Raw genomic sequence first — 23,874 nt, forward strand, 5'->3', positions numbered from 1 at the left:
GTTTATAGTTATCACAAGTATGTGTGATAAGTTAAGTTTTGCTAACCAGTAAATTGGGGTGGTCCTTGAATCTTCCTTTGGCAGTTCCTCCCCTTCATTTCAAATCAATCAGAAAGTCTTACACACTCTATGTCCTAAACCTTTCTTGAAGCCCTCTCCTCCACCCTATTTCTGCTGGCATTGGGCTCATGCTCATTTTTTCTTCATTTGAGTGCTCACATTCTCGCCTCCCTTCTGACTCTCCACATTGTTGCTAGTGTGATTGTTCTGAAATGGAAATATGGTCATTCCTCTGCAATTCACATCTGTCATTGAGTTCCCAGAGCCTAGCTTGAAGTCAAATACTTGTTGGCAATATATTTGAGAACTTTTTTGATCTTACTCCTGCTTGCTTCTCAGACTCATCCCTGTCTGCCTACAAAACCTCTCTGCTCTGGCTCTGAACTCCCTGTCATCATTCAAAAGTTCCATGAGTTTTCACAGCCCTGCAAGTTGCATCTTCCGTTGCCACTGCCTGGAGTATATTCCCCTCAGCCCAATCCTGAAAAATATAACTCATTTCTCTTTTTTCACCTATATTTTTTCTTAAGTTCATGATTAACATTGCCATTTTAAAAAACCTCAATGCAAAAAATTTAATTTGCACACCATAAAATAATTTAATATTTCTGTATAAAATATTCTTTTATTTCCCATTTCAGAATAACTAAACCATAATATCACATGACAGTTTTTCTCAGCTGATTTCACTGATTTTCCCCCAGCAGATAAACAACTTACCTTGAGTTAAACACTTCCTCCTCTGCCCTTTGCTGCATGCCGAATAAAGCTCTAATAAACATCTTCAGGTATTGCATGTGGCAGACATTCTAACATGTCCAGGAAATTCTTAAAGCCGGAGACTCTCTTTGTTCGTTTCCATTCCCTAAATGTCTTGGATACTTGCTACATGGCAAGTACTCATGTAATATTTGTTTAGAGAATGAAAGATAGCAAATAATTGAGAACAAAACTTGACTTTTTAGTGTTATTTTGAAATTTTTTATCAAAATGACAGAACATAACTATTCAGTTATACATTTATCCTTGGTCATGTCCTTGCTTAAATCGTGTAACTATTAACATACAGTTCACTCCAACAGCATTTTTATGTTCCTACGTATTAGGTATTTTGTTGTTTGCTTGGGAAACTCAGATAAATACAACACTGACTCTTTATTCAATGTTTTCTTATTATAAGTGAGTGATGAAATAATAGTTGGTACTATTCACTGTACTCTGTGCCACCTACTATTTAATCACCTAATAAGATACTTCGAGGTGAAATTTAATCATCAGCAGTCTTATTTTGTATATGTGTGTAAAATAATTTAAATGCATTCAAAATATGCATGGTGTTGTGGGAATATAGGTAAATTTATGTATAAAAATCATTGGATATAATGGTTATTCAATTAATATTTTGGATTGATTGAATATATCACTAATATGAATGAGTAATTCATACTACTATAATCCTTTCATTTCAGTTGAGCTCTCTATATTTTCTTCTTTTTTGAAGAGAATGGCACTTCAGTATAATCACAAAGAGTGAATAGATGGGATTGCATAGTCTCAATCAACCTACGTTTTACATGCAAAAAATTTAAAAACACATAATTATAAATTTCCTATATTTCACAGTAAACATTATTGTTCAAACCTTAGAGTTACAACAATATAAAATGTTAGTAAAATCAAAGTTTTGTTGAAATTATAGTAATTCATGTAAGATTTTTTAGAAACTGACACTAGTGAAAACTCTGAAGTAGTGTAGTTTTTTGGCATTTATTTTTCAAACTTCCAATTGGAAACTCAATCACAAAGGCCCATCCACAGAGCCACACACTATCTACCCTGATTGCATCTCATGATCCTTACTTCCCTGCCTCCACTCAAACACTGAGTTCTTAGTAGTAATTTTTCAGGGTTTTGATCTCTGATCTGTGCCTTATAATTTGATGAAAGTAATTTTTGAAAGGTTAATATGTCAGGACATTTTTTGCAAATGTCCTAAACAGGTTCTCTTGTATTACTATGATTATTAGTTTCATTATGTTGCCATAACAAATTGCCACAAATTCAGAGACTTAACACAGGCATTATCTCACAGTGCCTTCACAGTCTGAAGTCTAGCTTTCTTGGGTCTCAGAAGGCTAAAATCAAGGTGTCTACATGGCTGTGTTCCTTTCTTGATGCTTTAAGGCAGAATCCACATCCTGGCTTGTGTGAGTGATTGGAAGGATTCACTTCCTTGTGGTTGTAGGGCTAAGGTCCCTGTTTTCTTGCTGGTATTACCAGTTGGCTAGACATCAGGGATCTTTCTCAGCTTCTAGAGGCTGCTAGCCTTCCTTGGCTCCTGGCCCCATTCCTCCATCTTCAAACCAACAAGAGTGGGTCAAGTCCCTTAAGCTTCATCTCTTTGACTGATGATTCTGTCTTCCTCTTTAGCTTTTAAGGGCTCATATGATTACATTAGGTTCACTCAGGTAATCCAGGATAACCTTCCTAATATAAAGCAATTGATTAGTAACCTTAATTTAATTCCATGTGAAAGACTCTTCTCAGCAGTACCCGTATCAGTGCTTTACTGAACAGCTAGGAAACAAAAAATCTTGGGGAGATATTTTTACAATTCTGTCAACCACTTCATGTAATGATTTTTTTTTTCTTCTGGAAAGCATATTGAATAAGTTAACTAAGTAAATATTGAGCATTTTTTTAGCACTTTATCCTATGATGGTTTTCTTTTTCAAAGAAAGAGTACAAACAAGGGAGAAAAACATAAAAGAACATTCTTCATTCTAAGTCTCTCTCTCTCTCTCATTCTCTCTCAACCTCCTCTTCTCTCTTAGTTGTTTTGTTGCTGTTATAAGTTTTTCTTAAACATGCAGCTTCTGACCAATGCCATTGAAGGCCCAGGTACATTCTATCTTCCTGCTTCGCCATTTTTAGCATGTGGATTCCATTCTCCCATTCATAGTATGGTTGATAATCTTCTAACAACCTGCCATTATTCCAAGCATAAATAAGAAGAAAGGGTTGAAAAAACATAGTGCCTAAGGGCAAAAGCATAACTGCCAGCCTATGGAGCCTCACCATTCTTCAAAACATTCCCAAAAGCTCAACTCAGTGACTTGTTTCCATCTAATTGTTGGAACCATGCTACATTGCTTTCCTTAGATGAAAGAAGACTAGGAAAACAGTGGGGCTGAATAGATTGGGTTGATGAACACCACTGTATCTGACACACTATCATCAGACAGAAGATAGCATGGTTTATATTTGAATATTTCTTGTCTAACATTGAACAGAGAAAATAAGGAAATTTGTGCTCATCTGACTGAACTGTGCCTTGGTGTCCTGAAATTAATTTTATGTGGATTGAAGAAATCAATAATCACTAAATTTCAGAATGGAATTTCAATTTTCATTTAGTAAATCCTAAACCATATGTAATATTTGTTTAAATTGTTAATCTTTCTCAAAAAATATTGAAGTTTTTAATGTTAACTTTATGGGATTAAGCCAAAGATATCAAGAGTGTTAGAAATTCCATGCCCTATATATTGTGAAGTGCGGAATGGTATGAATATATGATCTTTTGTCTTATCACAAATTATAATAAATAAGCTTTTAACTTGACTATCTGTTAAGTTCTGTAGCTTTTCTAAAATTAGGATTAAGTTAAATTTGAGCTAATATATTCTAATCCATGTAAAATTTACATATCTGGTTTTGTGACTTTTTGTGACTATCCTTCAAATCAGCATTTCTATAGCAGAGCCTATCTACCAGAAACAACAAAATTTAAGGCATGTTATTTTGTACTTTCAGTGATCTTAGTCCTTGCACTTAAAAAAACTCCATATCAATATACGTTAATGGGAAGACTTTGTAATGTAACAAAAAAATCAACAATGTTTTTTTACTTCACTGTTCTCTTGTCTGGGTGGCATAGTGTAGATGATGGGTAATAAAAAAAAAATGAGATTCAAAGCAATTATTTTCCAAACTGCTGGCATTGAAAAAATTGTAGTCATTTGGAAACATTTAGGGCTCTGAACCAAATGAACTTACTACTATATAAAATGCAAGAATCAAAATACATAACAGTAATCCCTGAATTTCAAGGGCAAATCACTTAGCTATAATAATTTTAAGTCCTTGAGCATTTATTATAAAGCATACTGACAATGTGAATATACACCTGGCTATATATCTCCCAATAACACATTGATTTTCAGCTATTTCAATAATGGTATAGATCTCAGCATAGGACTGTTCTATGATAGAAGCAATCATTCTAAGGAAGGTATGTATTTAAGGTTATGTCAAGTTGTGAGAAACTTACTAAGTACTTCTGTTTAAAAAGTTCCCTGTTTAATATGTTAAAACTGTGTTTACAATATTCCAAGGGTATTTTATTCCAAAGGTCTTTCATCATAAAATATTTTCAGTGTAACATTTACTATTATGTGACAATTCAAGCAGGCAATACATACTTAAGAATTTACAGTTTGTCAGAGTCAGATGTGAAGTTGTCTTTCTTAGAAAGTGACATCTAAGAGAAGACTAATGTTCCAAATAATACAATAGTACTGCTATATACAGAAAAAACCACGTGCTTAAAACAACACACAACAAAACAAAATTGGTAGGATGCTAGAAGAGCAGATACTTGAAGAAGGATGATTGCAGGCTGGCAATGCCATGTGAAACAACACTGCACTGAAGAAACTGGAGGAGTCTGCATGCCCTGAAGGACTCTTTCTTCATGAACCCCATTGGCCTCTCACAGCAAAGGGTCTGAAAAATCAACTACGAAGTGCCTATGGTGATACAGACTGGAGAGGGGAACACAGTCATGTGGGTGGGACAAGTATATGCATCCTGATGCTTCCTCTTTATTTCCACCACAAGACAAAAGCTTTAATCAGAAAGAACAGTGACACTACTGGCCTTAGGGTATATTAAGGCCAGTTTTAACAAGCTTATATGATAGGTGAAACAATCATTTGAGGGTAGAACCTGATTAAAGGTATATTCATTAAAAATATAACAATGTATATTTTAAATTAGCAGGAAATTACTACAAACTTTATAAGAGATGTATAAGTAATAAGTCAATAGTGGAGGTAAAATGATATACTATATAATGTTTATTTAATGCAAAAGAAGGCAGAGCAAGAGTATATAATAAATAAATACAAAACAGCTAGCAATTTAGTAAAGTTTTTATCCAACGACATCCATAATCACGTTACTTATGAATGGCTTAAATATAACTTTCTTAAGAATGCAATTGTCAGATTGGATCAGACAGCAAGATCCAATTCTACTGTGTCTATTAGAAATGCAGTTAATATATACTGATAAAGATAAGTTAAAAGTAAAAAGATGGAGAAAGATATGCCATGAAAATATCCCCCAAAACCTTGAATAGCTATGTTAATATCAGAAAAAGCCAGCTTCGGAACAAGGAATACTATCCAGAATAAAATGGGACAGTATATCATCATTAAGGGTCAATTCTCCAATAAGACATAATGACCATAAATACATATATATATATATATATATTACTGATAACAGAGCATCAAAATAAATGAGACAAAAATGGAAGTTAGTAAAACAAGTTGGCAGTTCTAAAATTATAATTGAGACATCAAAAATCCTTTAACAGTAATTGATAGAACAAATAGGCAGAAAGACAGTAAGAGTATAGAAGATTTGAACACTATCAACCAAATAGTCCTAATTGACATATAGAACAATTCACCCAACAGTAGAATACACATTATTTTCAAAGACATATGAATATTCAACAAGATAGACCATATAATAAGCCAATAAAAATATCTCAAACAATTTAAAAGAGTAGAAATCATAGCTACATTTTAATAGCATAATAGAATTTAGCTATAAGTCAAACAGGAATAAATCTAAAAAATTCTCAAATCTTTAGATATTAAACATCCCATTTCTAAATAACCCAGGGTTAAAGGGGAAGTCTAAAACCAATGAAAAAATAGTCTGTATGAAATACAGATAAAAATACAACACATCAAAATATGAGGGATACAGCTATAGCAGTGCTTTCAGGGTCATTTATAGTATTGAATACTTATATTAGGAAAGAAGAAATGACTCAGATCAATAATTTAATTTTTCATCTTAAGAAATTTTTTTTTTTTTTTTTTTTTTGTGGTACGCGGCCCTCTCACTGTTGTGGCCTCTCCCGTTGCGGAGCACAGGCTCTGGACACGCAGGCTCAGTGGCCATGGGTCACGGGACCAGCCGCTCCGCAGCATGTGGGATCTTCCCGGACCAGGGCACGAACCCGTGTCCCCTGCATCGGCAGGCAGACTCTCAACCACTGCGCCACGAGGGAAGCCCCATCTTAAGAAATTTTTAAAGAAAAATAGAGCAAACTAAACCCAAAGCAAGTAGAAAGAAGTAATAAAGAATGGAGAAGAAATTAATGAAATTGAAAATAGAAAAATAAAAAAAAATCAATGCAAATAAAAGCATATTCTTTGAAAAGTTCAATAAAATTGACAAACTTCTAGTTACAGTGACCAAGAAAAAAGGGAGAAGAGCTTCCTATAAGAATGAAAAATTTCAATATCAAGAATGGAAAATAAAGGGACATTGTTACTGGCAACATCGGTTCTAAGAGGAGTCCCGTACATAGCCTGTGACCTCAGTGTTATCACAGAGTTGGATTTCAGAGTGGTGGATTTGGAGCCCTTAGTCAAGTTCATTCCTGGTATTTGGAAGTAAGTGAAGAAAATTCTCAGTCACAACTGTGAAAACGTCGTTATAAAAATAAAAGGAATATGGGTTGTTCTAGATGACCAGAAAATTCAATATGTGATCTTTTATTAGATCTTGGATCAGAACTAAGAAATAAAAACAACTAGAAAAATATTCAGTGGCATATTTGGGGAAAATTGTTATATTGAACACATGACATAAATATTAAAGAACATTTTGTATATCAGGCTTAAATTTTCTGGATGTGATAATTACAATTAGATAAAATATCTTTTAAAAAAAATGAAATACAAGCTAAAATATTTGTGTGAAGTATCAGAAACTTAGTTTTAAATAATTGATAAATATGTAATCAAAATGTGTATTGTTGTGAGTGTATGTTTAGGTAGACCGAGGGTGAGAGATAAAAGATATATAGCAAATAATGAAACCTGGAAACTCTAGGTAAGGGATATAGGAATGCAAACTTCTAATTTTTGAAAGTCACATATTTTTATACTAAAATTTGGGTTAAAAATAACAACGGTTTACAGTACATTCTTATGGTTAGCAGTTTATAAAAAGCCAACCCACTTCACAGTTCTTATCATTATTTTTTGCTGTCATACTGCTCAAGTGCCTTAGCCATTATAAATCTGAACTCTTCACCTTCCACCTATACCTCATCCAAATGACACATAAAATCTTTAGTGATTGTGCTGTTACATGGTGTTCTTATTGCTTTCAGTTGAGGGTAAAATTCAGTTCCGAAATTCCACCTTGAAGATTAGCATTCTAAGTACAAACTGGTAGCTTAGTCTTTCCAGAAAGCTGAGCCTGAGGCAGAGGAGTTATGTTCATTTCTAGGGAGAAGTGAAAGACAAAGTGGCAAGGAGGAAGGGAGAGATGACACAAGTATAGATTATTGAACTGCCTACCACTAAGTAAGACAAATTACAGAATACCATGATTACTCTCAAAAATCCATACTAGCTTCATTTGGGGTCCTTCTATTGCAAGGGATAAATAGGACTGAATTTACCAACAAATTACTGAATCCTACTGTTCAAAGTTTATCCCTTGGGAGATTAACTCCCACATACTTTCAGGTTGTGCAAAGGAACGTGCCAAAAGAGGTCCTGTAATGGCTCAAACAAAGAAGTCGTCAGACAGGGAGTAAGAGGGGCACAGTATGGGCGTTTTGCAAAGCACTGTCAGCTTGTGCGTACGTGAAGATTTTTATGGTTCAGCCACAGCTTATGGTCACCCTGGGAACAGAAACAATAGACAGTGAGATGGAGAAGATTGGAAGGATGGAGTGTGCATGTGTGTGTGTGGTGGTATGGGTCACGGAGGGAGGGGCTGTGGGTGGTGGAGGCTGGACTTATGGAGTCCTTTGTAACATAGAATAGCAGAAGGGGTGACTTGTCATTTCCAAGATTAGGCTGTAAAAAGACTGGCTTCCATCTTGGCTGCTTTCTCTCATGCTTTCTTGGATTTGATCACCATGTTAGGCCACCTTGTCGAGCAGCCCTGTAGGAGGCTCATGTGTCGAGGGACAGAGACTTGCCAACAACCACATGAATGGACTTGTAACTGGATTTATCCCTCCTCACTTTGAGTCTATAGGTGTGACCAGAGCCCCAGGTGGCCTACAGACTATAATTTCAGTATTGATGTTAGACAAAGGCACTTAACTAAGTCACACTCTGATCCCTGACTCCCAAAAACTGTTAGAAAATACATTTTTATTGTTAGAAACCATTAAAATTAGGTAATTTCTTACACAGCAGTAGATAATACACTCTCCTATCTCATTCCCCTTTGTGGTCTCTGCCTCAGTCACCAGGCCCTAGGCTCTCCATTGTGCCCTGTTTTCCCTCATGTCTGGACCTTTCAAATAGTGCCACCCATGTAAAATAATATTCCGTATAACACTTCTAGTTAACTGCAGCATTTCTCTAAAATCTGAACTGCTAATCACATGCCCCGTGGCATACATTAAAAGCTTTCTGTATTTTCTTGGGCTTCCCTGGTGGCGCAGTGGTTAAGAGTCTGCCTGCCAATACAGGGGACATAGGTTTGAGCCCTGGTTCGGGAAGATCCCACATGCGGAGCAAATAAACCTGTGGACCACAACTACTGAGCCTGCGTTCTAGAGCCCGCAAGCCACAACTACTGAAGCCCGCGTTCCTAGAGCCAGTGCTCCACAACAAGAGAAGCCGCTGCAATGAGAAGCCCTTGCACCGCAACAAAGAGTAGTCCCCGCTCGCCACAACTACAGAAAGCCTGCGTGCAACTAGAGAAAGCCTGTGTGCAGCAACGAATACCCAATGCAGCCAAAACTAAATAAATAAAATAATAAATTTATTGAAAAAAAAACTTTCTGTATTTTCTTAATGGAACCTATCCAATTTGGAATTATATTTCTGTATGATTATTTGGCAAATGCCTGAGATTACCAGTAAATTGTAAGTTTAATGAGGCAAGGTTTTGCTTTTTGTTTTTTTCACTCCAACACTCAATGCAGTGCTTGACACAGTTCTTGATTAATAAGCATTTTTTCAATTATCATATGATTATATGAGAGGCATAAGTGGTATAAAATTTTAACAATTTACAGATACATTACCTAGAAAATTTTAGTAATGTAACAAAAAATTAAAATAAGCAATGTGTTAAATTGGTGATCTAATCATATACCAAAATTACTTCTCCTAATAAAAATTGATAAGAAACATCATAGAAAGAAAAAAAAAACTCTGTTGCAATAGAACAAAAATTTACATATTTAGAAATAACTCATTCAATACATTTTAGAAATTCAACAGATAAAATAGTGAAGCATTATGGAGAGTCTTCAAAAAAGATATGACTAATGGAAGTAAATACCTTGTTCTTGTATGGGAAGAATCAACATCAGAAAGGTGTCTTTCTATTAGTCATGTGATACATTAACATGGTACATAGTAATTATATAAATACATGTTGTTTTCAACTTGCACTATTAAAATTATGATTTTAAATAGAAGTGCCTAGCAGGGAGGAGTATGGGAGAAGTCTCTGCTGTGAGAGAGTGCTGATGCTTGCTACTTACAGGACATAGACAAATAGCTTCTCTTTTCTTAGACTAAATTCTTTATCAGAAGTATAAACTTAATTTGTAGGAACTCAGATTTTTATAAGGATTGGTAGAAACCATTAAAAGAAAGTTCATAGCAGACTGACAACTATAAAGCTATTAATTTGTTTGCTCTTGTAATTGTAATTATTACTATTACTCTCATAGTTAGCATTGCTGCAGCATTATCAAATCTGATTAACTATTTCTGTTGAGCTCTTTTATTGAGTGGTAAAATGAGTACGTACTCTCTTGGAACAGTGTCTCTCATTAGAATTACCTGGGGATTCTTGTTAGGAATTTAGTTTCTTGTGAATCTCATTAGGATATTTGGAAATGAGGACCAGGAATGCACACTTTAAAAAGAAACCGAGAGCTTCCCTGGTGGCGCAGTGGTTGAGAGCCCGCCTGCCGATGCAGGGGACACAGGTTCGTGCCCCGGTCCAGGAAGATCCCACATGCCGCGGAGCGGCTGGGCCCGTGAGCCATGGCCGCCGAGCCTGCGCGTCCAGAGCCTGTGCTCCGCAACGGGAGAGGCCACAACAGTAAGAGGCCCGTGTACCGCAAAAAAAGAACAAAAACAAAAAAAGAAACTGAAGTGATTTTCCACCCACACTCAAGTTATGATTTGTAAAATTCACTGTATTACCTTTTGAATTAAAGTTACATTCTCTGTGGGATACATTCTATTCTACACCCAATTTAAATCTAGGATATGTCTATTTCTAATTATTTCAAACCAATTAACTTTCCTTAGTTAGTAATAAAATTCACATTTACTTTATTAGTGTATTTTTTTCTTGCTTAATTTTTAAAAACACTTTTAATGTGGATGTATTAATCGTACCTTTCATTTTAATTAATGATAAACTGGATTCCAGAAAACTGTATGTAATTTTATTAAAATTAATCATAATGAAGTTAAAATAATCACATTTAAGAATGTGCATTTCCTTCTAATAGGGCTTAGATTTCAACTGCTGTTTATATGTCCATGTATAACTCATAGAACCGTACTCTGTATTAAACTCTGATTGGTATTAACTGTTTTTTCTGCTCCCTCACTGTGATAATATTACCTAAAAAAAAGAGACTTGGGGTTTCAAAATGGCTGACTAAGGGCATGTTTTAATCTCTTCTTCCTTCAAAAATCCCATTGAGATTATAGAAATCACAAAATATAGTAAATAAACAGTTAAAGACTTGGAGGTCCTAAAAAACCAAGAGAAGTCCCTAGTAAATCAATTATTCAGTTATTTCTGAAGGATACAGAGCCAATAAGATCAGATTGCCTTGAGAGGATAAACCTAATCTGAAACTTCCACAACCCAATATAAGCAAAATTAAGACACTTCAAAATAATGTGATTTCAAACGTCCTTAAATGCATCAGGTCAAGAAATATATGGGAAACTAGAGAAGACTGTCTTGTAGCCAAGTATGAAAGCTGTTAATTCTGTGCCAGTTACCTCTTAACATTTTCTGTATCTAGAGGATTTGTCCCAGAATACCTCTCCAAAGAGATCAAGTATGGCAGGTTCCCAGAGTGTTGAAGCTGGAAGGAGAAGCTGAGAGGTGTGCTGAGGAAAACTTCTGGTCATCACCATAGAAAAGGCTATTTCTTCCTGTTCAGCAGAAAAACCAGACCAGACTCAAGTTCATAATTACAATCACAGCTAGAAATCACATAAAGTAAAAGTGCATCTGCTGTTTGGAAAAGAAAAATATTTAGTGTTGTGCTGAGTGAATAAAAAGAAGCCACTTAAACAACTACTATTGATCAATGCTAACTACTGTTATAAATTTACACAGAAAAATCCATAATGACCAAATATCTGAGTGGAACATAGAAGAGGAACACTGGCTGGAGCTAATGAAAGAACTATCTATTAAGGAAAGAAATTAATGGAAAAATAAAGACAAATAACTTCATAAATATGCTTAGTAATGTTTGAGAAGATAGCATTCCTGTAAAATATGAATATGAAACTTTTCTTTAAGGGAGCTTAGGAATTTAAAATAAATGCATATGCAACCTCAGTAACATATATCCTACTAAGGGATAGAGAGAATATAAGAGAAAAAGGTATTTAGATAAATAAATAGTACAACATATCACTGAATTAAAAACAACCCCCCAAAACCCTGTTAAGATTGATGATGCTTTCATCTGAAACATTCAGACAAAATTAATGAACAAACAAAATAATAATAAATTGCTACAAACTCCTAGAGAAAAGGAATATTTACACTTTAAAACAGTCACATTTTCTTTATTATCTGATGAGGTAATAAAACATGTATTGAGAGATGACCCCATTCTCCAAAACAATATAGCGACATGTGCAAGTGTGGTCAAAAAAAAAGATATTGCAAAAACAACTCTGTAACTAATTATCCAAGTATAAAAAAACAAATATATTGAAGAAATATAAAAATTAAAAAATAAAGTACATACATATTTTTTTCAGAAAAAGAAAATTAATCACATAGAAAAGGTCAGTAAAACTGATAATAAATTTATATATAAAAAACTATATATGTATGTACATATATATGTAAATAGCAAAACACAGCTTATGCTAAATTGTGATAGATAATTTTATGCATCAACTTGCTTGACTGGGCTGAGGGATGCCCAGATACCTTGTGAAACATTATTTCTGGGTATGTCTGTGAGGGTGTTTCTGGAAGAGATTAGCATCTGAATCAGTAGACTGAGTCAAGAAGATGGCCCTCACCAATGGAGGGGGGCATCACGCAATCCACTGAGGGCCTGAATAGAACAAGAAGGCAGAGAAAGGGTGAATTTACTCTCTGTTGGAGCCAGGAGGTCCCTCTTCTGCCCTTAGATATCAATGATTTCGGTTCTCAGGCCTTCAGACTCAGACTGGGACCTACGCCACTGGCTCCCCTCCACTTAGCCTTTGGGTTTGAAGAAGAACTGTGTCACCAGTGTTCCGGGCCTCCAGCAAGCCAACTGCAGATCGCAGAACTTCTCAGCCTCCATAATCACGTCACCTTCATAAAAAAATTCTCTCTGCATATCTTTATATCTGCTGCAGGCTCTGTTTTTCTGGAGAAAACTGACTAAAACATAAATACTTTTTGACAACACTACTTTGGAATGTAATGCAATTTAAGTACTAAATATTTGTATTGCAAAATAATACAAGTTCAATGCAATCACAGAAATAAAACATTTTCTAGCTCCTTCAAGCAATGAGTTTTTTTTTTTTAATGTATAACTTATTACATCTTTCCTCATGAATTTAAAAAGATACTGAAACCCAGCAGGACCCTATGGGGCTCCTGGGCACAAAAGCCTTTCTGTATCCCCTTCTCTGAGTTCCAAAGGCCAGGTTCAAACAGTTGCTAATCAGGAGACGGGGGGATGCAGAGACAAGGGAGGAGCAGTCTAGAAACAATAGTACAGCCTTGAGGGCAGGGTCCTGGTCCCCCCCCCCACCCCCACCCCCCGCAAAGGATATTCATAACAATATCTTTGAGCTCTTCTGCAGAACTAAACCCCTCACCAAATGGAAGATGTTAACTACTTGATGAAGCACTCTTCATTCCAGATAAGGTAACAGTTTGCCCATCACCACCTGATGCCAGATGATATTTGGATTGAAGGAATGCACAGCCCGATCCTTATCAGCAACCCTGCCCCCTTGACTATAAGGCTCTTCACAACCCCCCCTCCCTTTTTGGACACACAGTTTTGAGGACATTATACCGCTGTGTCCCCCTTTGCCTGGCAAAGTAATAAAGCTATTCTTTTCTACTTCACCCAAAACTCTGTCTCTGAGATTCAATTCGGTGTCAGGGTACAGAGGCTGGATCCGGCTTCAATACCACGCACCCATACAAAAACATACATACACACAAACACGTATGTAGATGTGTTTGCTGTTTACTTCTATAAAGAATGGAAGCAAACTATGGACAGTACTCTGAAACCCGCATTTCCCACTTAAACATCAATCAAGATATCATGTGAGGACGGACATAAAGTCACATATAAAAATGGTAATATTTCTGTATTTATATGTACTATCATTTATTCAGCATTTTTACCATTTAAGAACGTTCATGTTGTTTACTGTTTTTGTTTGTATATATAAAAACTTATAAACAAGAAGAGATATTTTAGATGGCAGGACCAACCCTTGGGTTTAGAGGTAGGGAGGAGAGAAGGATCAAGAAATTCCATGCAAAATGTATTGCTATGTTATAGGAGAAGTTATGCATAGTGATATTTTTGTTATTTGTTTGTTTTACCAGGGATATATACATAGATGTTTATGCTGCAGTTAAAGTTGTTTTACATTTAGGTACGGTCATTTCAGTTACCTGTGATGTCGAAAGCTCAGCTTCTCCGTACACCAGTGCTGAATCGAACCTCAGAGACAGAGCTTTGGATGAGATAGAAGAGGATAGCTTATAACTTTGCCAGGCAAAGGGGGACACAGGGGGCTTCTGCCTCAAAAAACTGTGTGTCCCCACCCAGGAGGATTTGATAAGGAGTTTTATAACAATGCTTCCCAAGGGTGGGGTTGCTGACAAGATTAGGGTGTGTGCAGGGTCTCAGTGGCGGGTCTCCTAATCTAGATGAGCTTCTCTGCTCCCTTTAATCTTGCCTCAAGTGGTTTTTTGGCTCCTCCTCCCTTGATTAGCAACTGTTTGAATCTGCCCTTTGGAACTCAGGGAAGGTCAAGGAGGCTGGAGTCTCGCCGACAAGAAATAGGGGACAAAAAAGAGACCTCCGTGCCCGGGAGCCTCAAAAGGGCCCTGCTCGGTTTCACATGTACCATTTATAAAGAGAGGATAGACATTTTTAAGTATTAGAGAAAAATAAGAACCATAAATATAAAATACAAACTATTTCTAGAAAAGTTTTTAAATTGGAATACAAGAAAATGCAGAAACAAGGGAAAAAGCAAAAGAATTTCAATGAAAACCAGATATAAGATGAAGTATATTATGGATCATAATAATTGTGAATTGATATAAAGCTTGCATTAAAAGACAAATTTTCCTAGACTGACTCCTTAAAATTCTATCACTATATTATTTATAGTAGACAAATCAAAAGCAAAATTTAAGACATTTAAAAGTATCTCCATTTATAGACCTGGAAATTTTAAGCAAGATTAAAACAAGATTTTCAATGTAAATCTCAGTCAAAATAGAATTTACAGTAAAAATGCTTTAAAAATCAAGGGGTTTGCTTTATATCAGTAAAAATTATGATAAACAAGAACAGAGAAACATCATAAGTGTGTAAAACTTGCACAATATAACACGCATGTGAATGAGGGAAATACTCTAAAAAGTGGAATAAGAAATAGAAAATTCTAGCAGTTAAGACATACTTAAGAATTTACAATTTGTTAGAGTCAGATGTGACGCTGTCTTTCTTAGAAAATGACATCTAAGAGGTAACTAATGTTCCAAATAATGCAATAGTGTTGCCGGGTCCAAGCTCGCTCGGCTCGCCGCACGGCAGGCCAATAAATCGGGACAGGAAGTGGTGAGGCAAGGAAGAGCGATTTCATTCAGAAAGCCGGCAGACCGAGAAAATGTCGGATTGGGGTTCCCAAAAAAACAACTTATCGGGGTCTGGATGCCAGTTTCTTTTACAGAACAGAGAGGGAGAGAAGGTGAAGAAGTAAAGTAAAAAAGGCCATTTATCTTGCAAAATAGGAGGAGATGTGTTAATTTCTTCTTAACTGCAGCCATTCACAAGCGGGCAGGGTCAGATCGGCTCCCTGGGAGCTGAACAAAGGCAGTTTAGTTTAACATTCAGGCAGAGGGGCAGTGTTCCTTGAGGCAGGCCATTATGTATGATATAATAAGAAAAGCAACGAAAAGCAAAGGTTAAATTCAAAGAAACAGATCTAACCTGGAGTCCAATTTAGCTCTTCACTGTTACAATAGTACTGTTACATACAGATAGAACAAGTTCTTAAAACAACACAAAAGTAAACAAAATTGGTAGACACAGCAGGAAGCTGGTAAGAAGAATTTAGTTAGAAGGACAGACATTTGAGGAAGGTTAATTGCAGGCTGGGAATGCCATGTGAAACAACCCTGCACTGAAGAAACTGGGGGAGTCTGCTCGCCCTGGAGGACTCTTTCTTCCTTAAATCCATTGGTCTCTCGCAGTAAAGGTCTGAAAGATCAACTAGGAATGCTTATTAGTGATGCAGACTGGAGAGGGGAACACAGCCATGTGGGTGGGACAAGTATATGCATCCTGATGCTTCCCCTTTATTTCCACCACAAGACAAAAGTCTTTAGCTAAAAAAACAGTGACAATGTTGGCCTTAGGGCATTTTAAGGCCAGTTTTAAAGACCTTATATGACAGGTGAAACAACATATCACCTATGGGTAGAAACTGGTTAACTAAAGGTCTATTAATTAAAGATATAACAATGTATATTTTAAATTCACAGGAAATCATTACAAACTGTATGACATGTGTAAGTAATAAGTCAATAGAAAACAGTTTTGTTCAAATATAGCAAAGCAAGCAAAAAACTAAGAGGAGAAAACAAAGAAGGAATTATATCATAATAAAACTTGGTTTTACTTGATATTAAAAAGTATCTATCATACCCCTCTATATATTAACCTATAATATATGTGTCTACGATATGAATAACATTCAATCGATTCAAACATCTATAATGTTTTACAGACATAGAATATGGGCACTAAGAAAAATCTCACTAAATTTGCTTAAATGGCAACCATATGGATTATGGGCTGATGAATATATAATATGATAAAAATAGTTCTCAGAAAGACATTGATGTTTCAAGAATTAACTAAAAACCAAGAAATAAATTAGCTAAGCCCTCAATCAAGAAGATAACATAAGAATAATTTTTCCAAGTCATAAAAAGTTTCTGTAACAATTCAGCAGATACTTGGCTTAAAACAAGCAAAATGTGTTCCATTTATTCTCTCACAATTCTGTCAGTATTACTTAATCTGAGTCATAGTGGCGGCAGGGCCATGGCCCCCTAGAGGCTCTATAGGAGAATTTTTTCCTTGACTTTTCCAGTTTCTGGTGGCTGCAGGCATCCCGTCAAATGTGGCCCCATCATTCCAGTGTCTTTAAGTATCTCTCTGCTCCATCTTCACGTTGCCTTCTCCCCCATCTGTGTAAAATCTGAGTCCCTTTTATAGGGATACATGTGATGGCATTTAGGATAATCCAACATAATTTTCTATCTTAAGATCTCAATTTAATCACATCTGCAAATACCCCTGTTTTTTTGCAATATAAGGTAACATTCACAGGTTCCAGGGATTAGGTTGTGAATATTTTGGGGGAAGACATTTTTCAGCTTACTACGATGCAATTACAATATTAATAGATACACAGAGATATAATACTTTAATTTTAACTGGTATTGGAAATATTTAATATTTACTTTCAAAATATTTTTAATGACCATAGGAAAGGATTAGAAAAATGTTTCCTTCAACTGAGAATGTGTATTTATAGAAACCATCACCATCATTCTTCACTCAGGCACTGTGATAAGACAGATAATGCAAATGAATGAACTCTAAACCTCTGAACAAATAATAAATGTTGCTAAAAATCTACTGATTCTACTAGAGAGTCAAGGATGTCAAAATATCATCAGGATAGTATCGGTCATATTTTAAAGTCTACACGTTACCCTGAATCAGGCCTGAGGAACTAGAATTCACTGGTTATGGAGCAGAATTCCATGAGTAGTGGTCATAAATAAGTAAACAAATAAGTTTTTCAAATATCAAACTAAGCTTTCATACTGTTCATTAATCTCACTGAACTAGCACCTGATCCTCAGAGCAATGGTCTCAATCTCATTAAGTTGAGGCAGCTGCCATTCCAAAGAAAATAAACAGAGAGGAAGAATATATTCTCTCTATAGGAGTATTTTAAAAGAATGCCCATCAGAAGCTCTGTGGTTTGAACAAGTACATCTATTACAGTTAACTGGAATAGGGCAGAGTGAATCAGTTTCCCAGTTCTGAAATGTTAAAGGGCAGACATTTCATTTTATTTCTTCCTGGCTTCTCTACATTAAAAAAAAGATTCCATTCTTGACAGACGGCAGCAGTAGAAGGCCTTGTTACAATGCACGGTCATTCTGGTGAATGACTTTGATTACCCCGGGTCCTGGTGCTGTGAAAATCCGGTAAAACATATAAGAATAGTTTCTTTTTAGTAAAAAAAGGAAAATGCCAGGAAATTCTCTCTTAAAAGAAGAAATATCCCTTCCTATGGAAGTGAGAGAAAAAGCTGAAGCATCCTTATTTTACACAAGGTAAATGCTTTGATGAGAAATGGATAATTTTGTTTTTGAAATTTGAAAGATATACTTTCTCTCTCTTGTTTTTTTTCTTAACTTAAATCAACCTGAAATTTTATATGAGTATATAATTTATCTTTAATTCTTTGAATTGAGTCTGTTTTAGAAACAACAACAAAAGTTCTTTACAAAAGACTTTTTAATGTAATTAAGATTTATAGGACTGAGCTCCATGAGTTTAGGACTCATGTCTTTTGGAAACTTACAGAAATTCCATAGCTTGGAGAAGGACCTGCCCCTAAATCAGTGCTCCATAAATATTGTTGAATGAATTAATGATAATTTATATTTAGTTTGGACTAAATGACCCTTAAGTAAATGAAAATTAATAAAATAGGTTGTTTTATTGCTAGCTCAAGTCTGTTTCACAGTGAGCCCAGTGAATATTAGGTAATATATATTCTGCAACTATTGTGATGCATTTCTAAGTGGTATCCTGTTTCTCAATAAAGGATGTCCTTGTGGTTAAGTGGCTTTCATTGCTTGAAACAACAAAATCCAGGATGTGAAAATGATTGGTGTTGAATTAGTTCACGGTACACCATTATTAGAAACATTTGGGCTTCCCTGGTGGCGCAGTGGTTAAGAATCTTCCTGCCAATGCAGGGGACACGGGTTCATGCCCTGGTCCGGGAAGATCCCACATGCCGTGGAGGAACTAAGCCCGTGACCACAACTACTGAGCCTGCGCTCTAGAGACCGCGAGCCACAACTACTGAAGCTCGCGTGCCTAGAGCCCATGCTCCGCAACAAGAGAAGCCATCACGATGAGAAGCCCTCGCACCACAAGGAAGAGTAGTCCCCGCTCCTCACAACTGGAGAAAGCCCGCGCACAGTAACGAAGACCCAATGCAGCCAAAAATAAATAAATTAAATAAATAAATTTTTTTTAAAAAAAGAAAGAAACATTCAAAAATATGCTGAAGTTCATAGGCTAAAAACCTAACTTGGAAAATAAAAAGTTAGATTGTTTCAGGAAATATATCAGGACTAACATTTATTTGGTGAAGGGAAATTCTTCTTTCAAAACTGCAATACTGGCAGTACTTTGAGCTATCGGCTATTCACTTAAAAGTGAATGCATGTTATATTTTGTTTATTAACAAAATGCACATAAAATATTTCCCCCCACACCTAATCACTTATTAATAAGATTTTATTATGATCGTATCTAAAATATTAATTTTATTGATTGTGGTTTTTGAATATGTCTGTTACCCAGTGGAATAATTTTCAAGTCACTGCTAATGTGAAAATGGGCCCAGTCTCACAGTTATCCAAAAATAAGCCCCCAAACCCTTAAAGTATAACACCAGTGACCTTAATTCTTGCATTCAGACTGAAGTATACAAAAGTCTGAAAAACGAGACCCATATTAGAGAGACACATCACACCATTTTAATTTTTTCCAAATAAAAATCTAAAACTTTTTCAAATACACACACATATACAGATGCGGGTGGGGATAAGGTGGTACCAGAGAACCTCTTTAAAGGGATAGATCATGAGATTGAAATCATTTCATTGAAATTTTTCTATAAATAAAGAAGGCTCACATTGAACTTGCTGCTGCTTTTACATTTTTACTATATATAATTTGCCAACTTTTTCCATAAAATGAGGCATATGATTATATGTATGTTGAAAATGGTATAAGTAAATATATAAGATTTTTTGATAGTTGCTGATTTTAAGAATTTCTTTTTCTCTTTCATTTCATGTATACCTATTTCTTACATCTTATAGTTGCAGTTATTTTGACTTTCTCTTGAGATTAACTTAGAAATAAATAACTATATTTCAAATTTTAAAAAATCCTATAAGATTTTTTAAGATAAAATCATTAAAAAACATTTGTCTATGAGAATCTCCTCCACTGAATATCAGAATGTATGAAAAACCCACTCTGGTACAATTATTTGGAAAAACAGAAAGTAACTTCTTAAAAATAAAATAAAGAAAAAAGGCATAAAAGGCAAAAATTTTCAGCCCCAAAGTAACATATTTGTTAACAAAATTATTGCACAAAACAAAAAAGTATAAGGAGAAATAATCACATGTAATAACACTAGAAAGAGTCAGTGTTAAGCTTTTGTTTGCCGTCAAATAGATGCATTAGTAAAGTTCTTAAATTGTGTGATAAATCGTAGGAACTATAGGAATGTTTGTCTTTGCTATTGTTTTTGTTATTACGTATTTTATCTAAATTATAAGGTTTTTTAGATTTATCTTGTGTTTAAGGCCCAAAGATTTAGAATATATCATATAGTTATATAATTAGAGAGGTCTTACTAATTTGTATGACATTTTTATTATTCACTATTATCCATTTTCAGAAGGTTTGTAAATTATTCAAATAGAAAACTAATTGGACAATATACTTCTTGAAATACATTCTTGTTAACAAACTAAGTTACAGCAACTTAGTCGTATTAATGCAATACCCAATGTTTGTAATATTATGGATGAGCACTATGTGAGAAAAATACATTTTAAAATATTGTAAAACCACTAGTAAATACAGAGGAAAAGTACTACCTTTTCTTAAAGTTAAAATTAGAAAACAGAGCAAAGGCAAATGTTTATATAGATACCCACAAATAAAAATATTTGGAAAATAATTGAATCTTAATTCTAACTATACATTACATAAGGTATTACATATACATATAAAGTATTAAGTTACATTGAATATTCTAAAGTCATTAGTTTTATAACTTAAAAATTACTTATGAAATAACAAAGAAAAAGCTCAAGTTATACATGTGATGGAGAATGATTCAATTCAAAGCTCATAGATAAGTTATTTAAGATCTGGATGAGGATGAAAAAAAGTCAAAGCAGAATGCAATCTTTGCTACAACCGAGGTGATAATTATTATGGGACTTAAGATGGAGAGATGATCATTTATATCAGGGGATTTAGTTGGGCTTTAAGATGAAGGAGGGAATGTCTGAAATGAAATTTGAGAGGACAATATCATCAGGGAGAAATTTCAGTAAAGTAGGTTAAACAACTATAGAATGTAGATCAATCAAGGGGGAAACACATACATACGGAAAGCATGTTGCAGAAGTGAAAATAATTGTGTTGAGAACTTTTTTGTTTTTATTGTGATTTCTAGTTGTTATAAAATGCCCCTAGGAAATTAAATGTGAAATGAAAATTTTTATCACTGGATAGGAAAATAGACTATAATCACTAACACACAGTACTTTAATGTAGATAAGGCTGCATTCGAAGTGTTTCTCGTGTATTTATTTATTCTTGACAACAGATATGAATATATTATCTCCATTTTACAGATGAGGAACAAAGACCCAGAGACATTAAATAGCTTGCTCAAGTAAACACAGCCAATAAAAGGCAGATGTATTTATTTTACCCAAATAATCTGACCTCAAATCTGTGCTCTTAACAATTACACTAAATACTCTTTCTCAAATTTTTAAGAGCAATGTCCTTGAACAAATATAACAACACTTCAAATTCTCATTGTTCTTCCACTTATGAATTCAAGCTATGCCATTTGGTGTAAAAATTTATTTTTCCAAGAGTATCATACTTACTAGAAATCTTATAAATATTCTTAAATATTTATTCTCAGTACCCTCTCTGTTGTGTTCTTAAACCTGAATATGTAACATGAGTGGAAAAATGACAAACTCCTTTCTTTGAAGAGTAGGGAACATGCAGATAAATAAGATTATATTTAGAAATTCATCATTCTTTCTCCTATTAAATGGAAAATAATTATTGATAAAGAGCAGAGTGGATGTTGCAAGAATTCAGTGAAATAAAATAAAACAAAATATATGAATAAGAATAAACAATCTGAACTATATATACTATACATGCCAGGGACTAAAGAATATATGGATTTGATTCAAATCATGCTTTATTCTTTCTATTTTTATCTTGGACTATTTTTGTTCATTTACATTGAAAATAAATAATTTTCCAATTATTTATTGAAAAAGTACATGAGTGTACTTGGCAGACAAATTCAGAAAACTTGACAAAATCTGTAAACATTGATTTAAATAAAAATATCACCCAAGAGTTCTTTGAAGAGAGTCACACAAATGTTTGGGTTCTGAGTCAGCCTTTGGTATTTGTTTTCTTTGACCACCCTGAGATCACTGATTTTAACTATCTTCTGAGGTCTGGAGAGTGAATATTTCTCAGCTGCCCAATTTGTTCTGAAAATGTTAGCTCTCAGGAGAAAGCTTCATCTTTCAGACCTCTTTTTCACATTACCCTCTAGCTGCCAATGCCACGGTATATATACTCCTAAGAGATAACCCAAAGTTTCTAAGATGTCTTCTAAGTAGCTAGAAGGGAATATCAGAGATAGCCTCTCTCTCTCAATCACACACACACACACACACACACACACACACACGCTTCCACAAACACAGAGCTTGTAGTCAGTAAATTGTAGATTGGTGTGGTATTTGCAACGCTGCTTATCTGATTTCTTCCTAAAGATTTTAACCTTTACAGAGTATCAATCCTACGCAAAGTTGTGAAATAATCAAACCATGCCTTTAGTGCCTTTGGTCTGACACAGAGTATTGTTCCTTTTTGAAAGGCAGCTTATTCTAACTCTTCTGTTACTCCATGTCCTTCATGTGCTTCTCCTCCTACAAATCCCTCCAGCCTGCCGCATTGACACCTACATAAAGATCTGGAAAGCTCACTCCCGAAAATGTATGTTAATATCTTACCAGCTTCAAAGTAGTTCCTATTTTATGTGTGTTTTGCATTTTCCTATCTTCCATCATCACATGTGCTAGAGCATCATCTTTTGCTCCCTGAACAATCTCAGCATTTTTGACCATATATGTATGAGTTTATATCTAGACTCCCTATTCTGTTTGTTTATCCTTATGCTAATACTACACTATTTTAATTATAGTAGCTTTATAATAAATCTTGAAATTATGTAGGATATGTTCTCTTCCAAAATGGTTTTAGCTAACTTAGATCTTTTGTATTTATATATACATTTTAGAATCAGTTTGATTATTTCTTTGTAAAAAGACTACATTAAGTCTATAGAGCAACTTGGAGATAACTTCATAATATTGTTTCTCCATTTATTTTAGTTTTCTCTAGTTTATCTCAGCAATGTTTTATAATTTCTAGTCCTCAGCACTTACATATATTTTATCAAATGTATCACAAAGTATTCATGTTTGCTGATGCTACTCTAAATGGTATTTTTAAAATGTTCAATTTCCCATTTTTCCTTGCTAGTATATAGAAAAACAATTGACTTTTGTATATTAATATTGTACTCTGTTTCCTTGCTAAACAAATTTGCAAGCTCTAGTAGCTTTTTAAATAGATTCCTTAAGATAGTCAATGTACACAAACAGGTCAGCTGTGAATGAAGAGAGTTGTATTTCTTTCTATCCAATCTACACAGTCTTTCTTTCTTTCCCTTGCCTAATTCCACCAACTAGTATTTCTAGTTTATTTTTGAATAGAATTAGTGAGAGTGGAAAAACCTTCTTGTGCCCAAACATAAGAGTAAATTTTATAATTTCACCATTACATAAAATATT

The sequence above is a fragment of the Pseudorca crassidens genome, chromosome 7, assembly GCF_039906515.1.
Source record: "Pseudorca crassidens isolate mPseCra1 chromosome 7, mPseCra1.hap1, whole genome shotgun sequence".
NCBI classification, from domain to species: domain Eukaryota; kingdom Metazoa; phylum Chordata; class Mammalia; order Artiodactyla; family Delphinidae; genus Pseudorca; species Pseudorca crassidens.